The sequence below is a fragment of the Bufo gargarizans genome, chromosome 3, assembly GCF_014858855.1.
Source record: "Bufo gargarizans isolate SCDJY-AF-19 chromosome 3, ASM1485885v1, whole genome shotgun sequence".
NCBI classification, from domain to species: domain Eukaryota; kingdom Metazoa; phylum Chordata; class Amphibia; order Anura; family Bufonidae; genus Bufo; species Bufo gargarizans.
The window spans coordinates 612,687,986-612,711,602 of NC_058082.1; positions in this window are offsets into that span (position 1 = coordinate 612,687,986).

Consider the following 23,617-nt stretch of genomic DNA (forward strand, 5'->3'; position numbering starts at 1 on the left):
TCTGTGTGTGGGGACAGAATCGCATACGGGGACCTGGGCTAACAGTGACCTGCTCCTGTTGGACCCTTGTTGTGCTCTTTTATGTAACATAATCTTACAAGGACATTTTCTTGCATTCATTTATTTTGATTGACAGCCACAGCTGATGACGTGTACGCAGCTTCTATGCCTGCACCATGCCTTCTCCATACTTTGACAGCACAGTTTAGGAAATGGTTAAATGAACAATAAAAAAGAAATGTAGAGAGTAAGCAAGGCTTAAAGCAAATCAGTCATGTTGTACAAGTGCAGCAAGCCCCTGAGGAGCCTGCACAGAGGATGGGAGTGTTAGTGGCCCTGATGAGATTATGTGTCACAGTGTACTCCCTCAGGCCATTGCTCCCTGGGAATCAGTGTGGCGCAAAGGTGGTATAAGGAATCAGTCATTATTGCAAAATAAGAGTTGTAGTACATTCAGCAGTAGTTGTATGCAGTGCAATTTCTCTTCCCAGATAATGAGTTAGGGTCCATTCACACGTCCGTTGTTTCTTTCCTGATCTGTTCCGTTTTTTGCGGAACAGATCTGGACCAGATCTGGACCCATTCATTTTCAATGGGTCCTGAAAAAAAAAACAGACATTGTGCTGTCCGATTTTTTTTCAGGACCCATTGAAAATGAATGGGTCCAGATCTGTTCAGCAAAAAACGGAACAGATCAGGAAAGAAACAACGGACGTGTGAATAGACCCTTATGGTGGCTGACAAAGTTAGATATTGGGCCTCTGCTATCTGTGGTTATTACTGGTGTCATGTACCGCTGGGGTACTAGGTTTGAAACAGACCAAGAGCAACATCTGCATGGAGTTTGTATGTTCTCCATGTGTTTGCGGGGGTTTTCTCCGGGTACTCTGGTTTCCTTCCACACTCTAAAGACATACTGATAGGGAATTTAGATTGTAAGACCCATTGGATACAGCACTGCGGAGTGCACAAATAAAATAAATACAATTTATTTCTCCTGAACATCTGGCTAAAAGCTGAAAGCTGGTACTTATAGCTATACCTGTCCACTGTGTAATGCAGGTTTTTATGAGTTGTTCTGGCCTTAAAGGGACACTGACAGGCCCAATAATCATATTTAGGTATATATATATATATATAACAGTACAGGTCTTCTAAAGTGTATTAAAATCATATAAGTATCCCCCCTGTCCACCTTATAAATACAGTAAACTGAAGTTTTATAACCTGGTAGAAGCGTCTTCATTCTGCCCAAGGGGTGGCGTTTCATCTCCACTTGCGCCCAGCCAGCTGCCCCCAACTGCCGTTTTGAAGCGCCACCCAGCTCATCAATATTCACTTTGCTGGGCGGCTACTACTGTCCCCGACTGCACAAGATCCGGCGCATGCCCAATTCAATTCTACGGGCATCGGCCTCTAGTATTAACCCATTCTGAGGTGTAAGAGAGCAGCGCTCTGAGGCGCTGCTCTGAACAGTGCCTGGCGCATGCGCATACCAAAGAGGCTGAAGCGGCATCGAAGATGCTGACTGAACACAGTGAGGGTGTATTGGGCATGCGGGGACAGTAGTAGCCGCCCAGCGAAGTGAATATTGACGAGCTGGGCGGCGCTTCAAAACGGCAGTTGGGGGCGGCTGGCTGGGCGCAAGTGGAGATGAAACGCCGCCCCTTGGGCAGACTGAAGACGCTTCTACCAGGTTATAAATCTTCAGTTTACTGTATTTATAAGGTGGACAGGGGGGATACTTATATGATTTTAATACACTTTAGAGGACCTGTACTGTCATTTATACCCCTAAATATGCTTATTGGGCCTGTCAGATAAAGTGAAGTCTCAAAGGAAGCAGCTGTTGCTGGGTGATTCAATCATAAGAAGTGTGGAGCTTAAAGAAAATGGTTTTGTGAGATGTCTCCCTGGGGCTACTGCTAGAAGAGATAGAAGACGTATTATTAATATTGTTAAGCAAGCAAAGCAGGAAGGGGACGTGGATGTTCTTGTCCATCTAGGGACAAATGACCTGGCTTGCAATGAAGTGTCAGAGGTGAAAAAATCTTTTATCACACTTGGTAATGACGTACAGGATTTTGCATCCACCATTTCATTTTCTGAAGTTCTGCCTGTACATAATGTTCAGAATGATAGGCAGAGGCGCATAAAGGAGTTTAACATATGGCTTGGTAAATGGTGTCAAGAGCAAGGATTTGGCTTTGTTTCTCATGATAGCTCTACTTGGAATAGAAAGGAACTGTACAAAAAAGATGGTTTGCATCTTTCTCTCAAAGGAACAAATGTACTTAGTGAACAACTCCAAGAATTTGCGAAAGAGTATTTAAACTAGGAAGGGGGGGCAAAAGAGTGAAAATAAAAGAGTCCAATTGCCCCCCGAAACAATGCCAGAACAGGTCAGATGCACAGAGGTTAAGAAATGATAAGCTCAGAGTCCTCTCTACAAATGCTCGCAGTTTAGGTAAAAAAATCAATGAACTTGGGTCAATAATGGCATCTGAGAATGTAGATTTAGTGGCTGTTACGGAGACATGGTTTAATGAAAGAAATGACTGGGACATAACCATACCAGGGTACTCTTTATACAGAAGAGACAGAGAAGGCAAGAAAGGAGGAGGAGTGGCCCTGTATGTGAAGGATAGCATTAAATCTAACCTAATACAAGTTGGTGAGGCCAACATAGAGTCAGTTTGGGTTACGTTGCAGTTTGCTAATCATGCAGTAACTCGTGTAGGTGTGATATATAGACCACCTGATCAAGTTAAAGAACTAGATGATCTACTAGTTGAAGAAATAGCTAAAATGAGAATGAAAGGAGAAGTTATCATTATGGGAGATTTCAATCTTCCAGATATAAACTGGAAAACCAAAATAGCAAGTTCTACCAGGAGTACAGATATTCTAAATTCCCTACTGGGGTTATCCCTACAACAAATGGTTGAGGAGCCAACCCGGAGGGAGGCCATTTTGGATTTGATATTCACAAATGGGGATTCGGTATATGATGTCATTGTAGGCGAAACCTTGGGATCTAGTGATCACCAGTCAGTGTGGTTTAATATAAGAACTGTGAAAGAGTCCCACCACACAAAAACAAAAGTTTTAGATTTTAGAAAAACAGACTTTTCAAAAATGAAATTAGTCATAAATGAGTCCTTATCAGACTGGAACGGATTACATGGAGTCCAGGAGAAATGGGACTACTTAAAAGGTGCATTATTGAAGGCAACAGAAAATTGCATTAGACTTGTCAGTAAAAGCAAAAAAAGGAAGAGACCACTGTGGTACTCGGCAGAAGTGGCCCAAATCATTAAAAATAAAAAGCTAGCATTTTGTAATTATAAAAAAAACCAGAGCAATGAAGATAAGGAAATCTACAAGATTAGGCAGAAAGAGGCCAAGCAAGTTATAAGAACTTCTAAAGCGCAGGCAGAAGAAAAACTAGCTCAGTCTATGAAAAAAGGGGATAAGACATTCTTCAGATATATAAATGAAAAAAGGAAATTAAAACAAGGAATAACTAAATTAAAAATAAAGGACGGAAGGTATGTAGAAGAGAATAAAGGGCTAGCCGACTGCCTTAATGAATACTTCTGTTCAGTTTTTACAAAAGAAAAAGAAGGAGAAGGACCTCCACTAGAAAGGATGACTATTAAATCGTTTGATGCATGTGTCTTTACAGAGGAAGATGTTCTAAGTTTGCTGTCTAAAGTGAAGACAAATAAGTCACAGGGGCCTGATGGGATACACCCAAAATTATTAAAAGAGCTTAGTGGTGAGCTGGCAAAACCGTTAACAGATTTATTTAACCAATCATTAGTAACAGGAGTCGTCCCGGAAGATTGGAAATTGGCAAATGTCGTGCCCATTCACAAGAAAGGTAGTAGGGAGGAATCGAGCAACTATAGACCAGTGAGTCTGACATCAATAGTAGGCAAATTAATGGAAACCCTATTAAAGGATAGGATTGTGGAACATCTAAAATCCCATGGATTGCAAGATGAAAAACAGCATGGGTTTACTTCAGGGAGATCATGTCAAACAAATCTTATAGATTTTTTTGACTGGGTGACTAAAATAATAGACGGTGGAGGTGCAGTAGACATTGCATATCTAGATTTTAGTAAGGCTTTTGACACTGTCCCACATAGAAGACTTATCAATAAACTGCAGTCATTGAGCATGGACTCCCATATTGTTGAGTGGATTAGACAGTGGCTGAGTGACAGACAACAGAGGGTTGTAGTCAATGGAGAACATTCAAAACAAGGTCATGTTACCAGTGGGATTCCACAGGGATCTGTACTGGGACCAATTTTGTTTAATATCTTCATAAGTGACATTGCAAAAGGCCTCGATGGTAAGGTTTGTCTTTTTGCTGATGACACAAAGATATGTAACAGGGTTGATGTTCCTGGAGGGAAACGCCAAATGGAAAAGGACTTAGGAAAACTAGAAGAATGGTCAGAACTCTGGCAACTGAAATTTAATGTGGATAAGTGCAAGATAATGCACCTGGGGCGTAAAAACCCAAGGGCAGAATATAGAATATTCGACACAGTCCTGACCTCAGTATCTGAGGAAAGGGATTTAGGAGTAATTATTTCAGAAGACTTAAAGGTGGGAAGACAATGTAATAAAGCAGCACGAAATGCAAGCAGAATGCTTGGATGTATAGGGAGAGGTATAAGCAGTAGAAAGAGTGAAGTGCTTATGCCGCTGTACAGATCACTAGTGAGACCTCACTTGGAGTATTGTGCGCAGTACTGGAGGCCATATCTCCAGAAGGATATAGATACTCTAGAGAGAGTTCAGAGAAGAGCTACTAAACTAGTACATGGATTGCAGGATAAAACTTACCAGGAAAGGTTAAAAGACCTTAATATGTATAGCTTGGAAGAAAGAAGAGACAGAGGGGATATGATAGAAACTTTTAAATACATAAAGGGAATCAACTCGGTAAAGGAGGAGAGCATATTTAAAAGAAGAAAAACTACCACAAGAGGACACAGTTTTAAATTAGAGGGGCAAAGGTTTAAAAGTAATATAAGGAAGTATTACTTTACTGAGAGGGTAGTGGATGCATGGAATAGCCTTCCTGCAGAAGTGGTAGCTGCAAATACAGTGAAGGAGTTTAAGCATGCATGGGATAGGCATAAGGCCATCCTTCATATAAGATAGGGCCGGGGCTATTGATAGGATTCAGATATATTGGGCAGACTAGATGGGCCAAATGGTTCTTATCTGCCGACACATTCTATGTTTCTATGTTTCTATGTTTCTTTAATGTAATCTAGGTGATGGATGTCTCAGTCACTATGCTGACTGTAGATACTGTATTCTTGTATTGTCTCTGGAGTAGTTATCTCAAAGATGATCCAGGTCTCTGGTACCTAAGGCCATTGGAGCAGGAGCAATAGGACATGCTTCCTCACTTCTCACTTGCTATTCTAGCTCCATCCTCTCTTGACAGGAAATAGGACCAATCCACTCCTACCAAGAGGGGAGGAATGGTATGGTTAGTCTCATCCCTATTGACAACTATATCTCGCCTGCTGGTGTACAGTGCAATCATGACATAACAGTACAAACATTACATAACAATCCAAATTTTGCAGATACCCCCAGGTCTGGGTTACTGCACATGCAGTCTGTGGAGCAGGTATACACAAATACGAATATATAGCACTATATTCTAAATATTCGCAGACATACCATTGTTTATAAAAAAAAATCCTTGCTATGAAAAGCAGTAGCTGCTGCTCTCTAATAACAACAATTTTCCTGTACCCCTCTGATAATCTCATTAAGGGAGGGAAGGGATTTGGCTGTCCAGTAACTTGCTAGCAATTGACTAGTGACTATAAGTGATGAGCGGCATAGGCAATATTCAAATTCGCGATATTTTGCAAATTTTTGGCCGAATATTCACTATATATTTAACACTATTCGCGAATACGAATATATAGCACTATATTCTAAATATTCGCAAATTCTCAAAGTGGTGATATTCACAATTAAAATTCGCAATTCGAATATTTGCGCTCAACACTAGTGACTATACAGAAATGACTAGTCAATGAAAAGGAGAGCTAGCAGTGGGGATTGTGGTATCGAGATACCACAAATATTAGAGACAATGCGAAAGACCTGGGTCCATAATGAGTTTACAGGAGGACTGGCCCACCAACAATGAAAAAAGGTACCCTCAGAATTCTCACATCTCCAACATAGGGGTGAAGTGTCCAGAGTATATACTTTGGAAGGATAGAAGTACCATCTGTACAGGGTTCTACTAGACGTTTCATAGTGGTTAATACATTGGAGGGGAAAAGTAGCACTCCAATCTTCAATCCAATCGTGTATTTATTATTTATAACACCGAACAAATGCAACGTTTCAACCAAAAGTCTTTTTCAAGCTAGATTGAGATACAGATAGTAATATTTCAAAAGATTGAGAACATTGCTCATCTGAGATGTTAGTAGCTAGGTGTCACAACTAGACATCTGAGAAGCTCTGACAGATGCCTTTCAGAACCTCCTCCTTGAGCTTTCTTTGTTTTGGTTTTCAGTTCCTCATCTCATTAGCCTCTCTCAGCTGCCTTGTAGTTGGACTGATTGAATCCCTTTAAATTCCTCCCCATAATGCATTAGTGTGCGGTTTATACAACTTCATGGAGTGTGTGTGCATGCTGATCCTATTTCCCAGTCTTCTACAAGATAAGTGTTGTACATTCATTTGTGATTTTATGTTTGCTGGATCCCAGGTGACCCTGACTCCCTCCGTGTCTAGTGTAGGGAGCCGGTGGTCGTGTCCCCTCACTATTATAGGGTGTTCAGGTGTTATACAGTCGAGGTACGAGGATATGCGATCATCTACCATTGGGATGTTCGCATAGGCTGAGCAGTCAGGGAGAGTGCCAGGTCTTATGCAGGGGTCTCCCTTTTTGTTCCTTAGTTTTGGATCCAGTGAGTCATATATTCATTTTGTATTGTCTTGTTTCCTGTACACCTTCCGTGACATTATGTCACAACCAGACAGCTGAGAAGCTCTGACAGAGGCCTTTCAGAACTTCCTCCTTGACTTTCTTTGTTGTGGTATTCAGTTCCTCATCTCGTTAGCCTCTCTCAGCTGTCATGTGTTGGACTAATTGCTTCCCTTTAAATTCCTCCCCAGAATGCTTTTCTGGGCGGCTTATACTTCTTCCTGGAGTGTGTGTGCATGCTGGTCTTGTTCTCCTGTCTTCTACAAAGTTAAGTGTTGAACATTTATCTGTTATTTTCTGTTTGCTGGATCCCAGGTGACCCTGACTCCCTCCGTATCTTGTGTAGGGAGCCGGTGGTCGTGTCCCCTCACTATTGTAGGGTGCTCAGGGGTTATATAGTCAAGGTACGTGGATATGCAAACTTCCACCATTCGGATCTTTGCATAGGCTGAGCAGCCAGGGAAAGTTCTTCTGCAGGGGTCTCCCTTTTGTTCCTTAGCTTTTGGATCCAGCGAGTCATTTATGCTTGTTGCTTTGCCTTGTTTCCTGTACACCGTCCGTGACATTATAAGCCGCCAAAACCGTCTCAAGCATGGATCCGGTTTCACTTTTGGCTGAACGCTTCCAGGGTCTTTCATTGGAGGTAGCTGATCTCCGTAAGACTTTTTCTCAGCTTCAAGTGACCGGTTCAGCTTGCGTTCATGGAGTTTGTTCTGAGCCTAAGATCTCGCTCCCGGATACGTTCTCCGGGGGTAGTGAGAATTTTGTGCGTTTTAGAGAGGCTTGCAAACTCCATTTTCGCCTTCTTCCCCATTCCTCTGGTGATGAGGAACGGAGGGTGGGGATAATTATATCGCTGCTCAGAGGAAACGCTCAGTCCTGGGCCTTTTCGCTGCCGGAGGGTGCACGGCCTCTCCGTTCAGTGGATGAATTCTTTTTAGCCCTGGGTCAGATATATGATCCGGATCGTATTGCTCTGGCTGAGTCTAGACTACGTCTATTATGCCAGGGTAAACAATCCGCAGAAATATACTGCTCAGAATCTCGGAGATGGGCAGCTGATACTGGTTGGAATGATGCTGCACTCCGAAGTCAATTTTGCCATGGTCTTTCAGAGGGATTGAAAGATGCATTTGCCTTTCATGACAGGCCTATTTCTTTGGACTCTGCTATGTCTCAGGCCGTTCGTATTGACAGGCATCTTAGAGAGAGAGGAGAGATGTCCCCTTCCTGTCATACTCAGTCCCAGGACAGTGCAGCGGTCCCATTCTGTGCGCAGGGGTCTCAGTCGCCGTCAGACCCTTCTGAGCAGGAGCCCATGCAGCTGGGGTTGATTGCTTCTGACAATAGAAGATTCAGCTCGCATGGGAGGGTTTGTTTTTGTTGTGGAGGTATAAATCATCTGGCAAATATTTGTCCCTCTAGGAGATTCAGGCAGTTTTCTGGGAGTAATAAAGAAACAAACAGGAAAAAATCTTTTAAAAATGTTCCGTCTGTTACTATTGGCAGGGTTGAGGCGGAAATTGAAGGTTTTCCGTTTGCTTGTAGTTCCCGTTTTGTCCTGCCGGCTAGGGTGGCGCTAGAGAGCAAGAACATTTTTTGTGAGATTTTTGTGGATAGTGGAGCAGCAGTCAATCTCATTGATAATCAATTTGCGATAACTCATGGTTTCCAGGTGCGCACTTTGGGAAAGGATATTCCTGTTTTTGCTATCGATTCCGCTCCACTTTCTCAGAAGTCATTAAAGGGCATAGTTCACAATATCCGTTTAATTGTGAGTGATGCTCATGTTGAGGATGTCATGTTTCGTCCTTAGCGGTTTGCCTACCCCTCTGGTGTTGGGGCTGCCCTGACTCACTAAGCATAACCCCACCATTGATTTGGCAAGCGAGGCAAATAAATGGTTGGAGTGACTTTTGCAGAGAGAATTGCCTCATGACATCGGTTTCTGAGGTTGCTACTAAGACTGTACCATCTTTTCTCTCTGAATTTTCGGATGTCTTCTCTGAGAGTGGAGTTCAGGATTTGCCCCCGCACAGGGAGTACGATTGCCCTATTAATCTCATCCCAGACGCCAAGCTGCCTAAATCTCGTTTATACAATCTTTCCCAACCTGAGAGGATCGCTATGCATGCATATATCTCTGAGTCTGAGAAAAGGACACATACGACCCTCGAAGTCACCTGTTGCCGCTGGTTTTTTCTTTGTTAAGAAAAAAGATGGTTCTTTAAGACCTTGTCTGGATTTCAGGGAGCTGAACAATATCACAATTCGTGACCCTTATCCGCTTCCTCTGATCCCGTACCTGTTTAACCAGGTTGTTGGGGCTAAAGTCTTTTCCAAATTAGATCTAAGAGGGGCATACAACCTGGTCAGGGTCAGAGAAGGGGACGAATGGAAGACGGCCTTCAATACCCCTGAGGGCTATTTTGAAAATTTGGTTATGCCTTTTGGTTTGATGAATGCCCCAGCCGTTTTTCAGCATTTTTTGAACAGCATTTTTTATCATTTGATGGGAAAATTTGTATTGGTGTATTTGGATGACATTTAGATTTTTTTCTCCCGATTTCAAAACTCATAAGGAACATTTACGTCAGGTCTTGCTCATCCTGCGGGAGAATAAATTATATGCGAAACTGGAAAAATGTGTGTTTGCGGTTCCAGAAATTCAATTTCTGGGGTTTCTTCTCTCCGCTTCTGGTTTTCGCATGGACCCCGAGAAGGTCCGCGCTGTGCTTGAGTGGGAGCTTCCTGAGAATCAGAAGGCGCTGATGCGTTTTTCGGGCTTTGCCAATTATTACAGGAAGTTCATTTTGAATTATTCTTCTATTGTTAAACCACTCACTGATATGACCAGAAAGGGGGTAGATTTTTCTTCTTGGTCAGTAGAGGCGCTTAAGGCTTTTTCTGATATCAAGGAGAGTTTTACTTCCGCTCCCATCTTGGTGCAACCTGATGTTTCTTTACCCTTCATAGTTGAGGTTGATGCTTCTGAGGTGGGTGTGGGGGCGGTCTTGTCTCAGGGTTCCTCTCCTGCCAATTGGCGACCGTGTGCCTTTTTCTCAAGAAAACTCTCCTCCGCAGAGAGAAATTACGATGTGGGAGATAGGGAATTGTTGGCCATCAAGTTGGCTTTTGAGGAATGGCGCCATTGGCTAGAGGGAGCCAGACACCCTATTACCGTGTTTACTGACCATAAAAATCAAGCCTACTTGGAGTCAGCCAAGCGTCTGAACCCGAGACAGGCCAGATGGTCTTTGTTCTTTTCAAGGTTTAATTTTGTTGTCACGTTCCGCCCTGGGGTTAAGAATGTGAAGGCAGATGCCCTGTCACATTGTTTCCCGGGAGGTGGGAATTTTGAAGACCTGGGTCCCATTTTGGCTGAAGGTGTGGTGGTCTCTGCTCTTTTTCCTGAATTGGAGGCAGAGGTGCAGGTAGCCCAGTCAGAGGCTCCTGATCGTTGTCCTCCTGGGAGGTTGTTTGTGCCTCTCGCTTTAAGACACAAGATTTTTAAGGAACACCACGATACTGTCCTTGTTGGGCACCCGGGGGCAAGAGACACACTGGATCTCATCGCTCTGAGATTCTGGTGGCCTGCGCTTCGTAAGTCGGTTAAGGGTTTTGTGGCTGCCTGCGAGACTTGCGCTCGTGCCAAAGTCCCTCATTCACGGCCATCAGGTCCTCTCCTTCCCTTACCCATTCCTTCCCGTCCTTGGACACATCTGTCCATGGACTTCATAACGGACCTGCCTTGTTCCTCGGGGAAGACTGTGATTCTGGTGGTGGACCGTTTTAGCAAAATGCTGCATTTCATCCCTTTTCCTGGTTTGCCCAATGCTAAGACGCTGGCGCAGGCATTTATTGATCACATTGTCATATTGCATGGTATTCCTTCAGACATAGTCTCTGATAGGGGCACGCAGTTTGTTTCCAGATTCTGGAAGGCTTTCTGTTCTCGCTTGGGGGTTCGGTTGTCATTCTCTTCTGCTTTCCACCCGCAGTCGAATGGCCAGACAGAGCGTGTCAATAAGAATCTGGAGACATATCTGCGCTGTTTTGTGGCGGAGAATCAGGAGGATTGGTGTTCTTTTTTTGTCCCTTGCTGAGTTTGCTTTAAATAACTGTAGTCAGGAGTCCTCTGATAAGTCACCATTTTTTGGTGCATATGGGTTTCATCCGCAGTTTGGGACTTTCTCGGGAGAGGGGTCTTCTGGTTTACCTGATGAGGACAGATTATCCTCATCTTTGTCATCGATTTGGCAAAAGATTCAGGATAATCTAAAGAGCATGAGTGAGAGATATAAGCGTGTGGCAGATAAGAGACGTGTGCCTGGTCCGGACCTGAATGTTGGTGATCTGGTGTGGTTGTCTACCAAGAATATCAAATTGAAGGTTCCCTCCTGGAAGTTGGGTCCTAAGTTTATTGGGCCTTACAAAATCCTGTCTGTCATCAATCCTGTTGCCTACCGTCTTGACCTTTCTCAGACTTGGAAGATCCATCATGTTTTTCATAAGTCCTTATTAAAACCTTATGTTCAACCCATTGTACCCTCGCCTTTGCCTCCTCCTCCGATTATGGTTGATGGTAATCTTGAATTTCAGGTCTCTAGGATTGTGGATTCTCGTGTTGTCCGCGGTTCTCTCCAGTACCTCGTTTATTGGGAGGGTTATGGTCCTGAGGAGAGGATGTGGGTCCCAGTGACTGACATTAAGGCCACTCGTCTCATCAGGGCTTTCCATAGGTCACATCCTGAGAAGGTGGGCTCTGAGTGTCCGAAATCCACTCGTAGAGGTAGGGGTACTGTCACAACCAGACATCTGAGAAGCTCTGACAGATGCCTTTCAGAACCTCCTCCTTGAGCTTTCTTTGTTTTCGTTTTCAGTTCCTCATCTCGTTAGCCTCTCTCAGCTGTCTTGTAGTTGGACTGATTGCATCCCTTTAAATTCCTCCCCATAATGCATTAGTGTGCGGTTTATACAACTTCCTGGAGTGTGTGTGCATGCTGATCCTATTTCCCAGTCTTCTACAAGATAAGTGTTGTACATTCATTTGTGATTTTATGTTTGCTGGATCCCAGGTGACCCTGACTCCCTCCGTGTCTAGTGTAGGGAGCCGGTGGTCGTGTCCCCTCACTATTATAGGGTGTTCAGGTGTTATACAGTCGAGGTACGAGGATATGCGATCATCTACCATTGGGATGTTTGCATAGGCTGAGCAGTCAGGGAGAGTGCCAGGTCTTATGCAGGGGTCTCCCTTTTTGTTCCTTAGTTTTGGATCCAGTGAGTCATATATTCATTTTGTATTTTCTTGTTTCCTGTACACCTTCCGTGACACTAGGTTATTTGACCATTGAGATTTGATTTTCCCTAAAGGATCACCCAGAGGAGAAATGAAAATCTTATATACTGTAGAAATCCCCTTAACCATGGCAGAGTTCTGGAGGAGCCATTTAATGAAGGAGGTTTGGGCCTGTAATTGTGTATCTGAAGAAGATAGTGAGAGATCTGATACCGCATGTCTGACTTGGAGATATTTATAAAAGTCCCTGGCAGGAACGTTATAGGAGTCAGATAATTGCAAGAAGGCCATAAGTGTATCATAGAAACATAGAATGTGTCGGCAGATAAGAACCATTTGGCCCATCTAGTTTGCCCAATATACTGAATACTATGAATAGCCCTTTGCCCTATCTTATATGAAGGATGGCCTTATGCCTATCCCATGCATGCTTAAACTCCTTCACTCCGCCACTTCTGCAGGAAGGCTAATACACTGCTCTCTCAGTAAAGTAATACTTCCTGATATTACTTTTAAACCTTTGCCCCTCTAATTTAAAACTATGTCCTCTTTTTTCTTCTTCAATATTCTCTCCTATTTTACCTTGTTGATTCCCTTTATGTATTTAAAAGTTTCTATGATATCCCCTCTGTCTCGTCTTTCTTCCAAGCTATACATGTTAAGGTCCTTTAATCTTTCATGGTAAGTTTTATCCTGCAATCCATGTACTAGTTTAGTAGCTCTTCTCTGAACTCTCTCCAAAGTATCAATATCCTTCTGGAGATATGGTGTCCAGTACTGAACACAATACTCCAAATTAGGTCTCACTAGTGCTCTGTAGAGCGGGATGAGCACCTCCCTCTTTCTACTGGTAATTCCTTTCCCTATACACCCAAGCATTCTGCTAGCATTTCCTGCTGCTCTATGACATTGTCTGCCTACCTTTAAGTCTTCTGAAATAATGACCCCTAAATCCCTTTCCTCAGATACTGAGGTTAGGACTGTATCACTGATTGTATATTCTGCTCTTGGGTTTTTACACCCCAGGTGCATTATCTTGCACTTATAAACATTACATTTTAGTTGGCAGATTTTTGACCATTCACCTAGTTTTCCTAAATCCTTTTCCATTTGATGTATCCCTCCAGGAACATAAACATCAATCATTGAGATATAATTCACCTATGATAGAAATGCCTTTCTCTTTCCATTCAGATAGGCTTAAGTCAGGGATAGAGGCTTCTAGAATCGAGATAGGCGATTGTCGAGGATTTATGAATAAAAGTTTGTGTTTAGAAGTTACTGGGTCCTACACCACCACTATGGCTTTTATAGTGGAGAGGGTGCAGCTGATGTGTGAGTTGAGTAAACATTTGGAGATAAGGAGATCCTTCAATGCATGTTTACCCAAAATATGTTTTTCTATTTGGGTCCATGCGTTAGATATGTCCTCATGCCAGAGACATTTCAGTTGCTGTAATATTTTAGGCCTATAGTATTGAATGAGTGAGGGACAACTTAAGCCTCCTTCTCTCTTAGGAAGAAAAGGGATTTCTGAGTTGACTCTATGTCTTTTCCAAACCCCAAATACAATTTTAAATAATCTTTTGTAATCTCTAAAGGTATGAAGTAGGTACGACAACTGGCATATTTCTAAAGTAATATAGGATTTTGGGTAAGATGTTCATCTTGACCACTGCAATCCTTCCTAACCAGGAGTTGCCTTGGGTTTTTAATTTGCTTAAGATGTTTTTAATGTCCTGGGATAATGGGGTATAATTAGCTTAAAATACTTTAAAGTGGAAGGCAGCGAGTTTAATTCCCAGATATGGGAGAAAATGCTCTACCCATTTGGATTGGAACTCCTGATTAAAGGATTTAACAATTCTTAGAGGGGTTCCCAAGTTTAAGATTTGGGATTTGGTTGTATTGATCTTATAATAAGATTCACTAGAAAAATCTGTTAATACGCTAGTTGTGGCTCGTAAAGATTCATTAGGATTGGACATTATAAGAAGGACATCACCAGCGAATAAACCTATACACAAATATACACAGAAATGTCCTCGTGTATGTATCCAGTATTTATTTTACATATAAAACTGTCTATTTAGATATTGTATATCATCACCGATATTGAAAATATTTTTCAATATATAATGGTCACAGTAAAATATGAGAATTAGTGTAATATATTCCTTAGAGTAGTAATAACAATATTGTGCCAACAAAATTTATAAATAGGTATATGTGAATAATCACGTGAATTAATAAGTGCAAAAATGTATGTAAACCTGCAAAGGAAAATATTTAAGAAGCCATCCACAAAAAAACCTTCTAGGTTTGATATATAAAAAAATTATAAAAAATATTATAATTGCATATATCTAACCGCAATGAAGTGAATACCACAATAAACAGAACACGTTATGTTACAATTCAGCGGGTCAGCGATACTTCCGCTGCACTGTAAAGGACAATTGAAAATTATTTCTCTTCCAGCGATAGTTTAAAACACAATAATATATAAAATATAATATTAAATATCAATATAGTATAAAATGCAAAACTACAATCTGTTATATTTCATCCAGCAGATCGGCAGTGATCTCACTGCACTATATGACGTGGACCTGGACACTCATATCTTATCCAGCAATGATCAAGGATTGTATCCCATCCAGCACTATAAAAGTTATGGTTCCTCCTGCAAGGTAGCAATAAAAAAAACCACACTATGGTGTATAGATAATATTTGATTCCTCCAATTACAGTGTCATATAAATGCAGGTTCCTTTATGTAGTTTTATCATTTCAGTCTGTCGGCCGACTTGCTATCTACATTCGTTCACTGAAAATAGTTGAGTGTTGTATCTATTACTCACAGTTAGTGGGTAATTTTAATTCAGAGACCACTAACTGTGAGTAATAGATACAACTCTCAACTATTTTCAGTGAACGAATGTAGATAGCAAGTCGGCCGACAGACTGAAATGATAAAACTACATAAAGGAACCTGCATTTATATGACATTGTAATTGGAGGAATCAAATATTATCTATACACCATAGTGTGGTTTTTGTATCGCTACCTTGCAGGAGGAACCATAACTTTTATAGTGCTGGATGGGATACAATCCTTGATCATTGCTGGATAAGATATGAGTGTCCAGGTCCGCGTCACATAGTGCAGTGAGATCACTGCCGATCTGCTGGATGAAATATAACAGATTGTGGTTTTGCATTTTATACTATATTGATATTTAATATAATATTTAATATATTATTGTGTTTTAAACTATCGCTGGAAGAGAAATAATTTTCAATTGTCCTTTACAGTGCAGCGGAAGTATCGCTGACCCGCTGAATTGTAACATAACGTGTTCTGTTTATTGTGGTATTCACTTCATTGTGGTTAGATTTATGTACTTATAATATTTTTTATAATTTTTTTATATATCAAACCTAGAAGTTTTTTTTGTGGATGGCTTCTTAAATATTTTCCTTTGCAGGTTTACATACATTTTTGCACTTATTAATTCACACAATTATTCACATATACCTATTTATAATTATGTTGGCACAATATTTTTATTACTACTCTAGGGAATATATTACACTAAATCTCATATTCTACTGTGACCATTATATATTGAAAAATATTCTCAATATTGGTGATGATATACAATATCTAAATAGACTGTTTTATATGTATAATAAATACTGACTACCATACACGAGGAAATGTCTGTGTAGATATATATATATATATATATATATATATATATACAAACATTTACTTCCATATGAGGTGTGCACAACCAATCTACATTTTATATGTATTCTACTTTGCCCATATTGCAGGCTGACAGCCTGGAAGAGGCATGTGTAGGATATAGCTGGGTGCTACGTTGCCAAGATTGTAGGCTGTAAGCCCAGGGAGAGGCATGTTAGAGTAGACCCCATCTGATTAGAAGCCACCTTGTTATCCGGTAAATGGGCCCGAGATATTTTTGATCAATTATATGCGCAAAGAGCTTCTAACTGCCCTTGCAGTAAGTATGGCCACCAAGCAGCTATTTTTATTCAGTATTTGCTTATATCTTTGTGCAATTGACTAGCAGTGTGCTGTTACCTGTAGTTCTACTAATGCCATTGTGAAACTGAGATGCCTGAGATAAAGGTTGAGGATCTGACATGTTGAGCTAAGGGTTCCATTATTAGGGAAAATATGAGAGCGGGCAGCCCTGTTTAGTGCCGTTGGTAATGGGAAAAGAGCGGGACTTAAAGGGGTTGTCCGGTTTAGAGCTGAACCCGGACATACCCTTATTTTCACCTAGACAGCCCCCCTGAGGCTAGCATTGGAGCATCTCATGCTCCAATGCGCTCCCTTGCCCTGTGCTACATCGCGCAGGGCACAGGCTCTTTTGTTTTCAAAAACACACGGCGGGCAGTGCTAAATCCCGGCCATTTTACTGGCTAGGGCAGCGATAAATCCCGCCCATCAGTGCCGGTGACGTCACCGGGGTTCCTGGCAGCCCCATGGAGAGCCACGGTACGTCATTGGATCTCCAAAAAATGCCTTTGCCCTGCGCACAGGGCAAAGCAGAGTATCGGAGCATGAACTGCTTCGATGCTCATGTCCGCTCTGAACCCGGGCAACCCCTTTAAGTATGGAAGAATATACATATACATGAGGAGTAGAGTATAAGGCTAACAATCCCATTAAAAAGGGTCTAGGGATCCCGAATCTCTTTAACACTCCTTCCAGAAATCCCCAATGAACTCTGTCGAACGCCTTCTCTGCATCCAGACATAAGAGCTAGAGATGAGCAAATCAAAGCTGACGAAGTGGAATTCAATCTGGATTTCAGGAATTATTTGATTTGCACCAAATCCGAATTTCTTCACTCTTCGTGATAACGAATCACATTTTTTCCTAAAATGGCTGCAGCACATGTTAGGACATGGAGCAAGGAATTTTGGGAACAAGGGATCACCCACAATGCCATGCATACAGCCAATCAGCAGCCAGCCCTGTGATGTCTAAACCTATAAATAGCCTCAGCCATCTTAGATTCAGCTATTTTCCAGTGTACTTAGTGCCGGGAGAGATGTCAGCAGGCTCTAGGGACAGTGCTAAGAAAAGACTTGAAAACTTATATTTTGCTCAATAGAAATTCAGGGCATTAGAAGTGTAGGGAAAGGATAGGGAGGAATTAATACAAAGTATTGAAGCAGAACAGGATTCAATAGGGGTGTTTACAGCCTGGGTAATAGGGACAATCCTATTACACCTTGCTGCACTGACTGCGGATCCAAATTGCTATTATACTGCTGCTAATTTCAGGTTTGCAATACCTCTGTAATTCCAGCAAACCGGTCTTGTTATTGGGATCCTATTAGCTCTTGTGCGGTGCAGTTATATATATGCTCTAAAGCATTTTTTTTGTAGTGTATTAGTGCGGAAAAAAGGGGCTTATTAGCTGTTGTGTGTTGAAGTGAGAAAATTGCAGCCCTTTTTGGCATGTATTAGTGGCAAAAAAATATATTATTTGCCGTTTACGGATGCAGTTATATGTTCTAAAGACTTTTTGGGGCGTTTAATAGAGGGAAAAAAGAAAAAGGGCTTATCAGCTGTTGTGGTTCTGAAGTGAGAAAATGAAAGCCCTTTTTGGCGTGTATTAGTGGCAAAAAAAACTTTATTTACCGTTCATGGCACACAGTTATATGTTCTAAAGCCTTGTTTTGGCGTGTATAAGTGGGGAAAAAGAAAAAGGGCTTATTAGCCGTTGTATGGTAAGGTGAGAAAATGTAAGCCCTTTTTGGAGTCTATTAGTGGCAAAAAAAGTATTATTTGCCGTTCACGACCGCAGTTATATGTTCTAAAGCCTTTCTTTGTCATGTATTAGTGGGGGGGGGGGGGGAGCTTATTAGCCGTTGTGTGGTGAAGTTAGAAAATTACAGCTTTTTTTGGCATGTATTAATTTCCTTTCTATTTACTTATTTGATCTAACAGTATGATCAGAGGGGGGGGGGGGAGCACAGGCCTAAATGTTTCTGGCACAGGCACAGGTCGCAGCAGAGTAAGGGAGCGTGGCAGCAGGGGTCACTTCAAGAGGCCTGAGCTCCCAGTGTCAGCTAGCGGTCGTGTCTTGACCAGCAACCCAGAGGTTCTTGAATGGTTGACTCAATCTTTGACTTTGTCGCAAGTGACATCAGACACCCCCTGACAAGAGTCGGTGGGTTCATCAAACACAACCCTTAGTTGACTTACAAAGTCTCATATTCCACTAACTTGTGACAAAAATAAAAACTTCCATGAACTCACTATGCCCATCAGAAAATACCTTTGGGTGTCTTCTTTCCAAAATGGGGTCACTTGTGGGGTATTTATACTGCCCTGGCATTTTAGGGGCCCTAATGCGTGAGAAGTAGCCTGAAATCCAAATGTGTAAAAAATGCCCTGTGAAATCCTAAAGGTGCTCTTTAGAATTTGGGCCCCTTTGCCCACCTAGGCTGCAAAAAAGTGTCACACATGTGGTATCGCCGTACTCAGAAGAAGTAGGGCAATGTGTTTTGGGGTGTATTTTGTACATATACCCATGCTGGGTGAAAGAAATATCTCTCTACAAGTCAACTTTTTCCCATTTTTTTTTTATACAAAGTTGTCATTTTATAGAGATATTTCTCTCACCCAGCATGGGTATATGTAAAAAGACACCCCAAAACACATTGCCCAACTTCTCCTGAGTACGGCGATACCACATGTGTGACACTTTTTTGCAGTCTAGGTGGGCAAAGGGGCCCAAATTCTAAAGAGCACCTTTAGGATTTCACAGGGCATTTTTTACACATTTGGATTTCAAACTACTTCTCATGCATTAGGGCCCCTAAAATGCAAGGGCAGTATAAATACCCCACAAGTGACCCCATTTTGGAAAGAAGACACCCTAAGGTATTCACTGATGGGCATATTGAGTTCATGAAAGTTTTTATTTTTTGTCACAAGTTAGTGGAAAATTATTTTTAATTTTTAATTTTTTTATTACAAAGTCTCATATTCCACTAACTTATGACAAAAAATAAAAACTTCCATGAACTCACTATGCCCATCACGAAATTCCTTGGGGTGTCTTCTTTCCAAAATGGGGTCACTTGTGGGGTATTTATACTGCCCTGGCATTTTAGGGGCCCTAATGCGTGAGAAGTAGTTTGAAATCCAAATGTGTAAAAAATGCCCTGTGAAATCCTAAAGGTGCTCTTTAGAATTTGGGCCCCTTTGCCCACCTAGGCTGCAAAAAAGTGTCACACATGTGGTATCGCCGTACTCAGAAGAAGTAGGGCAATGTGTTTTGGGGTGTATTTTTACAAATACCCATGCTGGGTGAGAGAAATATCTCTCTAAAATGACAACTTTGTATAAAAAAATGGGAAAAGTTGACTTTTAGAGAGATATTTCTCTCACCTAGCATGGGTATACAGGTCCTTCTCAAAAAATTAGCATATTGTGATAAAGTTCATTATTTTCTGTAATGTACTGATAAACATTAGACTTTCATATATTTTAGATTCATTACACACCAACTGAAGTAGTTCAAGCCTTTTATTGTTTTAATATTGATGATTTTGGCATACAGCTCATGAAAACCCAAATTTCCTATCTAAAAAAATTAGCATATTTCATCCGACCAATAAAAGAAAAGTGTTTTTAATACAAAAAAAGTCAGCCTTCAAATAATTATGTTCAGTTATGTACTCAATACTTGGTCGGGATTCCTTTTGCAGAAATGACTGCTTCAATGCGGCGTGGCATGGAGGCAATCAGCCTGTGGCACTGCTGAGGTGTTATGGAGGCCCAGGATGCTTCGATAGCGGCCTTAAGCTCATCCAGAGTGTTGGGTCTTGCGTCTCTCAACTTTCTCTTCCCAATATCCCACAGATTCTCTATGGGGTTCAGGTCAGGAGAGTTGGCAGGCCAGTGGCACAGTAATACCATGGTCAGTAAACCATTTACCAGTGGTTTTGCCACTGTGAGCAGGTGCCAGGTCGTGCTGAAAAATGAAATCTTCATCTCCATAAAGCTTTTCAGCAAATGGAAGCATGAAGTGCTCCAAAATCTCCTGATAGCTAGCTGCATTGACCCTGCCCTTGATAAAACACAGTGGACCAACACCAGCAGCTGACATGGCACCCCAGACCATCACTGACTGTGGGGACTTGACACTGGACTTCAGGCATTTTGGCATTTCCCTCTCCCCAGTCTTCCTCCAGACTCTGGCACGTTGATTTCCGAATGACATACAAAATTTGCTTTCATCCGAAAAAAGTACTTTGGACCACTGAGCAACAGTCCAGTGCTGCTTCTCTGTAGCCCAGGTCAGGCACTTCTGCCGCTGTTTCTGGTTCAAAAGTGGCTAGCCCATTTCCTGCACACGCCTGTACACGGTGGCTCTGGATGTTTCTACTCCAGACTCAGTCCACTGCTTCCGCAGGTCCCCCAAGGTCTGGAAATCGGTCCTTCTCCACAATCTTCCTCAGGGTCCGGTCACCTCTTCTCGTTGTGCAGCGTTTTCTGCCACACTTTTTCCTTCCCACAGACTTCCCACTGAGGTGCCTTGATACAGCACTCTGGGAACAGCCTATTCGTTCAGAAATTTATTTCTGTGTCTTACCCTCTTGCTTGAGGGGGTCAATGATGGCCTTCTGGACAGCAGTCAGGTCGGCAGTCTTACCCATGATTGCCGTTTTGAGTAATGAACCAGGCTGGGAGTTTTTAAAAGCCTCAGGAATCTTTTGCAGGTGTTTAGAGTTAATTAGTTGATTCAGATGATTAGGTTAATAGCTCGTTTAGAGAACCTTTTCATGATATGCTAATTTTTTTAGATAGGAATTTGGGGTTTTCATGAGCTGTATGCCAAAATCATCAATATTAAAACAATAAAAGGCTTGAACTACTTCAGTTGGTGTGTAATGAATCTAAAATATATGGAAGTCTAATGTTTATCAGTACATTACAGAAAATAATTAACTTTATCACAATATGCTATTTTTTTTAGAAGGACCTGTATGTAAAAAAACACCCCAAAACACATTGCCCTACTTCTTCTTAGTACGGCGATACCACATGTGTGACACTTTTTTGCAGCCTAGGGCATTTTTTACACATTTGGATTTCAGACTACTTCTCACGCATTAGGCCCCCTAAAATGCCAGGGCAGTATAAATACCCCACAACATTAACTTTTTTGCTTACCGGTGATTTTTTTTTTGTTTTGCTTTTTTAACCTTTATAGGACAAACCTCTCCTTCCCCATGGGACAATGTGCAAAGCGCAAATCGCCCAGAGATGTGGCGAAGTACATTATGCACTTTGTCCCAGGTGAAATGAGAGGTTTGCAGCAGCTCTGTGTGAAAGGGCCCTAAGAGCCCTGTGTGCCTGTCCTGTGTTACGCAATCCCTGTCCTGTGTGACGCAATCCCTATGCTAATAGTGTACCTGTGTGTGGTACTTCCGGAAACACTCCCCTAAGCATAGGGCAGGATGGTCAGACAGAAATAGCAGGTGTCACACCTTATTCCACTCCTGCTACAGACACAACATCTTTTTCGGGGTGGCGCTTGGGTTGAGGTAACAGCAACGACATTGGGGAAATGTCGCTCGTGTAGACGGCTCACTACACTGGTGGATGGGGCCACGGAACCTCCTGGATACAGGAGGTTCGCGATGATCTCTTCCTGAAATTTGAGGAAGGATCCTGTTCTCCCAGCCTTACTGGAGAGAACAAAACTATTGCAAATAGCCAATTGAATTAAATATACAGACACCTTCTTATACCAGCGTCTGGTGCGGCGGGACACTAAATAAGGAGCCAACATCTGGTCATTGAAGTCCACTCCTCCCATGAGCAAATTATAGTCGTGGACCGAGAGGGGCTTTTCAATGACACTGGTTGCTCGTTCAACTAGGTCGCGCGGTGCCACAGCAGCCATTCTGTTCTAAAAACAAATGCCTGAAGAGGGGCACACTTGTGTAAAAATTGTCCACATAAAGATGAAACCCCTTGCCAAATAAGGGTGACACCAAGTCCCAGACTGTCTTCCCACTGCTCCCCAGGTAGTCAGGGCAACCGACCGGCTCCATGGTCTGATCTTTACCCTCATAGACACGAAATTTGTGGATACAGCCTGTGACCCTTTCACAGAGCTTATACAATTTGACCCCATACCGGGCGCGCTTGCTTGGGATGTATTGTTTGAAGCCAAGGCGCCCGTAAAATGTATAAGGGACTCGTCTATGCAGATGTTTTGCTCAGGGGTATACAAATCTGGTGTTAAGGTGGTCTATGAGGGGCCGAATTTTGTGGAGCCGGTCAAAAGCTGTGTGGCCTCTGGGACGAGAGGTGCTGTTGTCACTAAAGTGCAGAAAACGCAGGATGGTCTAAAATCGTGTCCTGGACATGGCAGCAGAGAACATGGGCATGTGATGAATTGGGTTCGTGGACCAATATGACCGCAATTCATGCTTTTTTGTCAGGCTCATGTTGAGGAGAAGGCCCAGAAAAGTTTTAAATTCGGAAACTTGGATGGGTTTCCACCAGAAAGACTCGGCATAAAAGCTTTCTGGGTTGGCGGCTATAAATTGAGTGGCATACCGATTTGTTTCTGCCACGACTAAGTCCAAGAGCTCCGCAGTCAAGAACAGCTCAAAAAACCCCAGTACCGATCCGATCTGAGCTGTCTCAACCCGAACTCCAGACTGGGCGGTGAAAGGGGGAACTACTGGTGCTGCCTATCAGGGTTTGCCAGCACCTCAGGCACTCTAGGGGCTCTATGGGCCTGTCTGTACGGTGGCTGCGACGGGGGAACTACTGCACGTGCCACCGTACCAGCTTCAACTGCCCTTCTGGTGCTCGCCACTTCACCATGTTGTACGGCAGTACTGGTACTAGGTCCAGGATGGGCTGCGCTGCTGGTGTATGCCTCACCACGTAATCTGACAGCGCCAGCCCCACTCTGCTGCCCTTGAAGCGGATCCTGCGCAACCTGTGGTCTAGCAACACGAGGCCGGGTACGCCTGGTGGTATCAGGGACCTCAACCTCCTCGTCCGAACTTTGGGTCAGACTGCCACTGCTTTCTACAGGTTCGTATTCTGACCCGCTGGATTCGTCAGATGAGGGTTCCCATTCCTTATCCGATTGGGTCAGAAGCCTGTAGAATACCCCTTACTTGCCATTTGGTCAGCTAAATTTAGGGGGTATTTCCTGAGACTACCCAAGAAAAAAAGCAAGCCTGTCTTACAATTGGGAGGCTAGTGAAGTACCGGAAGCCGATGCAATTAATAAA